Here is a 10,378-nt window from a genome sequence, read left to right on the forward strand (position 1 = left end):
CTGCAGTTATGCTGAGACTGCACAGTGTTCTGGATAAGCTCAGTTTGGCAGAACTGGCTCGAGGGGCTCAATGGCCTACTCCTGGTTCTTTATTCCACACCCAGAGTATTGTGTTGAGTTCCGGTCACTTGTCCTCAATTCTGATTTACCTTGTCTATTAAACCTTGCTGATGTCCTGCACTGTGGGCTTTAACCCTTCTCCCAGGTATCTCAATAAAGCTAAATGGATTGTTTTTAAGATACATTCATCATCTTATTGGAACATTTATACTGAATTTTCCTTGGGAAACATGCTTGATCCAACACGATTTCTGGACAATATTTGTCATTAATAAAGCTCAAAGTGACATCCAGTTCCCTCCTATGGAACAGTTAATTCTCCAACTGGAAGATAAGCATTGTCTAAATTCCTGAGATAGATAGGAACATGAGAACACAGAACAAAGAACAGTACAGCACAGGAACAGGCCATTCGGCCCTCCAAGACTGCGCCGATCTTGATGCCTGCCTAAACTGAAATCTTCTGCACTTCTGGGGTCCATATCCCTCTATTCCTATCCTATTCATGTATTTGTCAAGATGCCTCTTAAACGTCACTATCGTACCTGCTTCCACCACCTCCCCCGGCAGCAAGTTCCAGGCACTCACCACCCTCTGTGTAAAGAGCTTGCCTCGCACATCCCCTCTAAACTTTGCCCCTCGCACCTTAAGCCTATGTCCCCTAGTAACTGACTCTTCCACCCTGGGAAAAAGCTTCTGACTATCTACTCTGTCTATGCCGCTCATAACTTTGTAAACCTCTATCATGTCGCCACTCCACCTCCGTCGTTCCAGTGAAAACAATCCGAGTTTATCCAACCTCTCCTCATAGCTAATGCCCTCCAGACCAGGCAACATCCTGGTAAACCTCTTCTGTATCCTCTCCAAAGCCTCCACGTCCTTCTGGTAGTGTGGCGACCAGAATTGCACGCAATATTCTAAGTGTGGCCTAACTAAAGTTCTGTACAGCTGCAACATGACTTGCCAATTTTTATACTCTATGCCCCGACCGATAAAGGCAAGTATGCTGTATGCCTTCTTGACTACCTTATCCACCTGCGTTGCCACTTTCAGTGACCTGTGGACCTATACGCCCAGATCTCTCTGCCTGTCAATACTCCTAAGGGTTCTGCCATTTACTGTATACTTCCCACCTGCATTAGACCTTCCAAAACGCATTACCTCACATTTATACGGTTTAAACTCCATCTGCCATTTCTCCGCCCAAGTCTTCAACCGATCTATATCCTGCTCTATCCTCTGACAATCCTCATCACTATCCGCAACTCCACCAACCTTTGTGTCGTCCGCAAACTTACTAATCAGACCAGCTACATTTTCCTCCAAATCATTTATATATACTACAAACAGCAAAGGTCCCAGCACTGATCCCTGCGGAACACCACTAGTCACATCCCTGCATTCAGAAAAGCACCCATCCACTGCTACCCTCTGTCTTCTTTGACCGAGCCAATTCTGTATCCATCTTACCAGCTCACCTCTGATCCCATGTGACTTCACCTTTTGTACCAGACTGCCATGAGGGACCTTGTCAAAGGCTTTACTGAAGTCCATATAGATAACATCCACTGCCCTTCCTTCATCAATCATCTTCGTCACTTCCTCAAAAAACTCAATCAAATTAGTGAGACATGACCTCCCCTTCACAAAACCATGCTGTCTCTCGCTAATAAGTTCATTTGTTTTCAAATGGGAGTAAATCCTGTCCCGAAGAATCCTCTCTAATAATTTCCCTACCACTGACATAAGGCTCACCAGCCTATAATTTCCTGGATTATCCTTGCTACCCTTCTTAAACAAAGGAACACCATTGGCTATTCACCAGTCCTCTGGGACCTCACCTGTAGCCAATGAGGATGCAAAGATTTCTGTCAAGGCCCCAGCAATTTCTTCCCTTGCCTCCCTCAGTATTCTGGGGTAGATCCCATCAGGCCCTGGGGACTTATCTACCTTAATGCTTTGCAAGACACCCAACACCTCCTTCTCTTTGATAATAAGATGATTGAGACTATCTACACTCCCTTCCCTAGGCTCATCATCCACCAAGTCCTTCTCTTTGGTGAATACTGATGCAAAGTACTCATTTAGTACCTCGCCCATTTCCTCTGGCTCCACACATAGATTCCCTTCTCTGTCCTTGAGTGGGCCAACCCTTTCCCTGGTTACCCTTTTGCTCTTTATAAACGTATAAAAAGCCTGGGATTTTCTTTAATCCTGTTTGCCAATGACTTTTCAAGACCCCTTTTAGCCCTCCTGACTCCTTGCTTAAGTTCCTTCCTACTGTCTTTATATTCCTCAAGGGATTCGTCTGTTCCTAGCCTTCCAGCCCTTATGAATGCTTCCTTTTTCTTTTTGACTAGGCTCACAATATCCCGTGTTATCCAAGGCTCCCGAAACTTGCCAAACTTATCCTTCTTCCTCACAGGAACATGCTGGTCCTGGATTCTAATCAACTGACATATGAAAGACTCCCACATGTCAGATGTTGATTTACCCTCAAACAGCCATCCCCAATCTAAATTCTTCAGTTCCTGCCTAATATTGTTATAATTAGCCTTCCCCCAATTTAGCATCTTCACCCGAGGACTACTCTTATCCTTATCCACAAGTACCTTAAAACTTACGGAATTATGGTCACTGTTCCCGAAATGCTCCCCTACTGAAACTTCGACCACCTGGCCGGGCTCATTCCCCAATACCAGGTCCAGTATGGCCCCATCCCTAGTTGGACTATCTACATATTGTTTCAAGAAGCCCTCCTAGATGCTCCTTACAAATTCTGCCCCATCCAAGCCCCTAGCACTGAGTGAGTCCCAGTCAATATAGGGGAAGTTAAATCACCCACCACTGCAACCCTGTTACCTTTACATCTTTCCAAAATCTGTCTACATATCTGCTCCTCTACCTCCCGCTGGCTGTTGGGAGGCCTGTAGTAAACCCCCAACATCGTGACTGCACCCTTCCTGTTCTGAGCTCCACCTATATTGCCTCGCAGCACCACCCCTCTGAGGTTTCCTCCCGCAGTACAGCTGTGATATTCTCCTTAACAAGTAATGCAACTCCCCCACCCCTTTTACAACCCCTCTATCCCGCCTGAAGCTTCTAAATCCTGGAACATTTAGCTGCCAATCCTGTCCTTCCCTCAGCCAAGTCTCTGTCTTAGCAACAACATCGTAGTTCCAAGTACTAATCCAAGCTCTAAGTTCATCTGCCTTACTTGTTATACTTCTCACATTGAAACAAATGCACTTCAGACCACCAGTCCCGCTGTGCTCCGCAACATCTCCCTGCCTGCTCTGCCTCTTAGCCTTACTGGCCTTATTTACTAGTTCCCCTTCATTTATTTCACTTGCTGTCCTACTGCTCTGGTTCCCACCCCCCTGCCACACTAGTTTAAACCCTCCCGAGTGACGCTAGCAAACCTCGCAGCCAGGATATTTGTGCCCCTCCAGTTTAGATGCAACCCGTCCTTCTTGTACAGGTCCCATCTGTCCCTGAAGAGATCCAATGGTCCAGATATCTGAAACCCTCCCTTCTACATCAGCTGTTCAGCCACGTGTTTAGCTGCACTATCTTCCTATTCCTAGCCTCACTGGTATGTGGCACAGGGAGTAATCCAGAGATTATAACCCTAGAGGTCCTGTCTTTTAACTTTCTACCTAACTCCTTAAACTTCCCCTGCAGTACCTCGTCACTCTTCCTGCCTATGTCATTGGTACCGATGTGCACCACAACCTCTGGCTGTTCACCCTTCCCCTTCAGAATGCCCCCTGTCCGTTCAGAGACATCAGAGACATTAAGAGGAGGAGTAGGCCATTCAGCCTCTCAGGCCTGTTCTGCCACTCAATTAGATCAACCAACAAAGATCTACCAATCTCAGTTTTGACATTTTCAATTTCACCTAGCATCTTCAACATTTTTGTGGCAGGTTTGGGGAGGTGGGTGGGTGAAGTGTTCCAGATTTCCACTTCCCTTTGTGTGAAGAAGTGCCTCCTGACATCTCCCCTGCACAGCCTGGCTCTAATTATAAGGGTATGTCCCATTGTTTTGGACTCCTCCAACAGAAGAAATCATTTCTCTCCCTCCACCCTACCAACCAATCTAGACAGAATTAGATAACAGCCAGTTCAGTTCAGGTATAGTCCATCCTTCATGTGCAGTCACCGGTCCTCATAGATACCTAGAAATAATCCATGTCCTCTTAAAGATTATCCAAATTGCACAGCCTTTGTTTCTTTCTATACTGAAAATCAGGTCCAGAGCTGCTCTCAGTTTGAGGGCAAGAAACCGGAGTCCCACACTAGCATTCTGGAGTTAAACAAAGGTAATTACATAGGCATGAGGACAGATTTGGCCCTAGTGGACTGGGCAGGAAGACTAAAAGGTAGGATAGTTGATGAGCAGTGGCGGATGTTTAAGGAGATATTCAAATCCTCCCAACTAAAATATATTCCAGAGAGGAAGAAAGACTCTAAGAGGGGGAGAAAACATCCATGGCTAAGCAAGGAAGTTAAGGATAACATAAAGACAAAAACTAAGGCATACCATATTGCAAAGGCCAGTGGAAGGCTGGAAGATTGGGAAACTTTTAAAGATTAACAAAGGGTTACTAAAAAAGTAATAAAAAGAGCAAAGGTAAATTATGAAAGAAAACTAGCGCAAAATCTAAAAATGGATAGCAAAAGCTTCGATAAGTACATAAAAGGGAAGGGAGTAGCTAAAGTGAATGTTGGTCCCTTGGAGGATGAGACTGGTCAGTTAATAGTGAGGAACACAGAAATGGCGGAGACATTAAATCAGTATTTTGCCTCAATTTTCATGGTGGAGGACACTAGTACCATCCCAATAGTAACAGATAATGCAGAGGTTATAGAAAGGGAGGAACTTCGAACAATCATCACTAGGGAAAAAGTACTGGGCAAACTATTGGGATTGACGGCAGACAAGTCCCCAGGGCCTGATGGCCTACTTCCTAGGGTCTTAAAGGAAGTGGCAGTGGAGATAGTGGATACATTGGTTAGAATATTCCAAAATTCCCTGGATGCGGGAAAGGTTCGAGTGGATTGGAAAAATGCTAATATAATGCCCTTATTCAAAAAGGGAGGGAGGCAGAAAGTAGGAAACAATAGACCAGCTAGTTTAACATCTGTCACTGGGAAATTGTTAGAATCCATTATTAAGGAAGTAATAACAGGACATTTAGAAAGTCAAAACGCAATCCATCAGAGTCAGCATGGTTTTATGAAGGGTAAATCGTGTTTGACTAATTTGCTAGAGTTCTTTGAAGATGTAACAAGTAAAGTGGATAATGGGGATCTTGTAGTTGTGGTATATCTGGATTTCCAGAAGGCATTTGATAAGGTGCCGCACAAAAGGTAAGATCATATGGGGTTAGATTCAACTTATTAGCTTGGATAGAGGATTGGCTAACCAACAGAAAACAGAGAGTCGGGATAAATGGGTCTTTTTCTGGTTGGCAAGATGTAACTAGTGGGGTGCCACAGGGTTCGGTCGTCAGGCCCCAACTATTTACAATCTATATTAATGACTTGGATGCAGGGATAGAAGGTACTATAGCCAAATTTGCAGATGACACTAAAATAGGTGGGATAGTAAGTTGCAATAAATAAATAAGAAATTTACAAATGGATATGGATAGGTTAGGTGAATGGGCCAAAATTTGGCAGATGGAGTTTAATGTGGATAAGTGTGAGGTTATCCATTTTGGTTGGAATAGAAAGGCAAATTATCTAAATGGAAAGAAACTTCAGAGTGCTTCAGTGCAGAGGGATCTGGGTGTGTTCGTGCATGAATCGCAGAAAACTAATATGCAGGTGCAGCAGGTAATAGAGTGTAAAAGTAGGGAAGTGTTGCTGCAACTGTACAAGGCATTAGTGAGACCGCACCTGGAGTATTGCGTACAGTTTTGGTCCCCTTACTTGAGGAGGGATGTAGTTGCATTGGAGGCAGTTCAGAGGAGGTTCACTAGATTGATTCCAGAGATGAGGGGTTTGTCTTATGAAGAGAGATTGAGCAGTTTAGGCCTTTACTCTCTAGAGTTTAGAAGAATGAGAGATCTAATTGAGGTATACAAGATGATTAAGGAGATTAACAAAGTAGACGTAGAGAAGATGTTTCCTCTGGTGGGGCAATCTAGAACAAGAGGTCATAGATTTAGGATAAGGGGTAGCAGATTTAAAACAGAGATGAGGAGAAATTACTTCTCTCAAAGGGTCGTGAATCTGTGGAATTCACTACCCCAGACTGCAGTGGATGGCGCGACATTGAGTAAATTTAAGGAGGAGATAGACAGATTTTTCATTAGTAATGGGTTGAAGGGTTATGGAGAACGGGCAGGAAAGTGGAGTTGAGGCCAAGATGAGATCAGCCATGATAATATTGAATGGCGGAGCAAGCTCGAGGGGCTGAATTGCCTACTCTTGCTCCTAGTTCTTATATTCTTAAAACCTACCTCTTTGACCAAGCTTTTGGGCACCAGTCCTAATATCTCCTTATGTGTCTCAGTGTCAAATTTTGTTTGCCATTTCTGCTATAAAAGGCCTTGAGATGGTTTACGAACATACATATGAACATGCGAATTAAGAGCAGGAGTAGGCCACTCGACCCTTCGAACCTGCTCTGCCATTCAATAAGTTCATGGCTGAACTGATTACTCCACAACCATCTACCCCCGATAACCTTTCACCTCCTTGCTTATCAAGAATCTATCTACCTCTGCCTTAAAATGACTCAAAGACTCTGCTTCCACCGCCTTTTAAGGAAGAGAATTCCAAGGACTCATGACCCTCTGAGAGAAAAAAATTCTCCTCCTCTCTGTCTTAAATGGGCAACACCTTATTTTTAAACAGTGACCCCTGGTTCTAGATTCTGAAACAAGGGGAAGCATCCTTTCCACTTGGGTCGCAAAGGTCAGGCAGTATAGCAAAAGCCTACTGCATGTGGTTGTGATTGATGCAAGACACAAGATACATGAAGCATTGATACCTTTGACTTTTGCCCTGAAAATAAAGGCAACACATACGAGCCATTGTGACCATATTGGTCACTTTTAATGGGGTCAAGAAACTATTCATAATGCCTGAACCACTCTATTTTCAGAACATTCACACTCGTTTTTTATTCAAATGAAAGCGTGCACCAAGCTAAATTTGTTCCAACAGGATGGCAAGAACAGATTTTCAAGAGTTTCCACGCACAAGTGTCAACTTGGGCTTGGCTCAGCATTCTCAGTTGTGTCAGAAGGGTACAGTTTCAAACCCCATTCCAGGACTTGTATGCAATCTAGGCTGCTATTTCAACACAATAATGAGGACGTGCTGCACTGTCAGTGGTGCTGTCCTTCAGAAGAAACGTTAAACAGAGACCATGTCTATCTGCTCAGGGAAAGATCCCATTGCGCTATTTCACAGAAAAAGCAAGGAATTTCTTCCAGTGTGCTGGCTGAGATTGTTCTTCAGCCAATGCCACCAAACACATAATACTCACTGATTTCATTGCTATGTGTGGGATCTTGCTATACCCTAAAGGACCGTAACTGCACAACATAATTCCTGCTCTAAGTGTTTGGGGATATCAGCTGATATAATAGAACATTCCTCTCCAGAGAAATCATTTCCCACAACTTACTATTCCCATAATGAGGTCACTGCAGTGGAACTTCATCACCTCACATGAGGAGACGGGATCAGACAATGTTTTACGGAAGACTTCTGCTTTCCAGCTAGTTATTCAGGAAAACTGACACAGTGGGACGTTGAAGATCCTTTCATTGATACCATGACAAGACAATGCTGTGGAATGCACTTCACTATTAACACGTTGCAGTCGGGTTATCCATTCTCATCACATGGAGCAGCCACCATTTTCCCCAAAGAGTCATCTTTACTGTGGGCAAATTTCCTCAGGGCTGCCCCTCTGACATGAATAGGAGGAAGATTCATTCATTCTGAGGTGGATCCATCTGTAATTGGAAGTGGGAGCAAATGGGATGCAAGCAAATAAAAGAAACTGATATCAGCAGTGTCATTCACCTAAAAACGTCCCTTATTTATGAAGATAATGGAATTACAAGTCAATCCTAATAATTATATTGGGAATGATAGCAACACTGTGCAACCCTCTCTTATTTCTTGAGGCAGTGGGGGATGGGTGGTGCTTCAGATGACATCACTTCTAGGTCAGGCAGCTTTGCTGATGACATACATATGAACATACGAACTGGGAGCAGAAGTAGGCCATTTGGCCCCTTGAGCTCACTCCGCCATTCAATAAGATCATGGTTGATCTCTTTCTGTCTCTAATTTCACATGCCCATCTGCCGATAACCTTTAATTCCCTTGTCTAACAAGAATCTATCTACCTCCACTTTAAAAATATTCAATGACCCCGCCTCCACCACCTTATGAGACAAAGAGTTCCAAAGTCGCACAACCCTCAGAGAAGAAAATTCTCCTAATCTCTGTCCTAAAAGGGCAACCCCTAATTTTAAAATATTGCCCCCTAGTTCTGGACTCACCCACAAGAAACATCCTTTCCACATTCACCTTGTCAAGACCGTTCAGGATCTTACAAACTTCAATCAAGTCTCCCCTCACTCTTCTAAACTCCAGTGAAAACAAGCCCAGTCTGTCCAACCTTTCCTCATTAGACAACCTGCTCATTCCAGGCATCAATCTCGTAAACCTCTTCTGAACCGCCTCCAATGCATTCACATCATTCCTTAAATAAGGAGACCAAAACTGCACAGTATTTGCGATGTGGTCTCACCAATGCCCTGTATAACTGAAGCATAACATCCTTACTTTTATTTTCAATTCCTCTCATAATAAAGGATAGCATTCCATTCGTCTTATTACTTGCTGTACCTGCATATTAACTTTTTATGACTCATGCACTAGAACACCTAAATCCCTCTGCACCCTGGAATTCTTCAGTCATTCTCCATTTAAGTAAACTCTGCTTTTTTATTCTTTCTGCCAAAGTGAACAACTTCACATTTTCCCACATTATATTCCATCTGCCAGATTTTTGCTCACTCACTCAACCTATCTGTATCAGTCTGCAACCTCCTTATGTCCTCTTCACAACATACTTTCCTACCTAGCTTTTAACAGTCGTCTGCAAATTTAGCTACCACGCCATCACTCTAAGTGATTGATGTAAATTGTAAAATGTTGAGGCCCCAGCACAGACCCCTGCGGGACTCCAATCGTCACATCCTGCCAATCAGAAAAGGACACACGTATGCAGACTCTGTTTTCTGCCAGCCAACCAATCTTCTATCCATGCTAATAGGTTACCTCAGACACCATGAGCTCTTACTTTGCACAATAACCTTTTATAACCTTGTCAAATGCCTTCCGGAAATCCAAGTACAGTACGTCAACAGGCTCCCCTATATCCACGGCGCATGCTACTCCTTCAAAGAACTGCAATAAATTGGTTAAACATGATCTCCCTTTCACAAAATCATGCAGACTATTCCCGATTTCCTTGGGTTTTTCTAAGTGCCCAGCTATAGCCTCCTTAATGATCGATTCTGACAGCTTCTCCGCGACAGACATCAAGCTAACTGGTTTATAGTTACCCGTTTTCTGCCCTCCCCCCACCCCTCTTAAATAGAGGGGTTATATTTGCTACTTTCCAGTCTGATGGAACCGTTCCAGAATCTAGCAAACTTTGAAAAATTAACACCAACGTATCTACTACCTCATTGCCACCTCTGTTAAGACCCTAGGATGAAGCCCATCCAGACCTAGGGACTTGTTGGCCTGCAGCTTCATCAGTTTGCTCAGTAGCGCTTCCCTGGTGATTGTAATTTTAAGAAGTTCCTCTCCTCCTGCCACCTCCTGATTTACAGTATTATTTACGTCAGCAAACAAAGACAATTATATTTCCCCAACCAAACTTTATTCCTTAAAGCCAGATTGTTATCGCAGGGGTCTCCAACCTTTTCCCGAGTGAGAGCTACTTCTGATAAAGGAAAAGAACACATTTGCTGATAATGCCACCACTAGGTGGCACAATAATCATGCATGCGCAAATGACAAACGCCCACAACATCTCAGGCAGCTGCCAGTAATAAAGATGGCGCTGCTCAATTTGACCTCAGTACGTGGTGACGTCAGGGTGTGCATGTGCTGTGATTAATGCTGGCAGGATGACGTGAGAAATCAGGAGCATTATCTGAGCTGCTCAAAGGCCAATGCAAGCTACCAGTAGCTCATGATCATAGGAACATAGGAGCAGGAGTAGGCCATTCAGCCCATTGAGGCTGCTCCGCCGTTCAATTGGATTA

The sequence above is a fragment of the Heterodontus francisci genome, chromosome 10, assembly GCF_036365525.1.
Source record: "Heterodontus francisci isolate sHetFra1 chromosome 10, sHetFra1.hap1, whole genome shotgun sequence".
NCBI classification, from domain to species: domain Eukaryota; kingdom Metazoa; phylum Chordata; class Chondrichthyes; order Heterodontiformes; family Heterodontidae; genus Heterodontus; species Heterodontus francisci.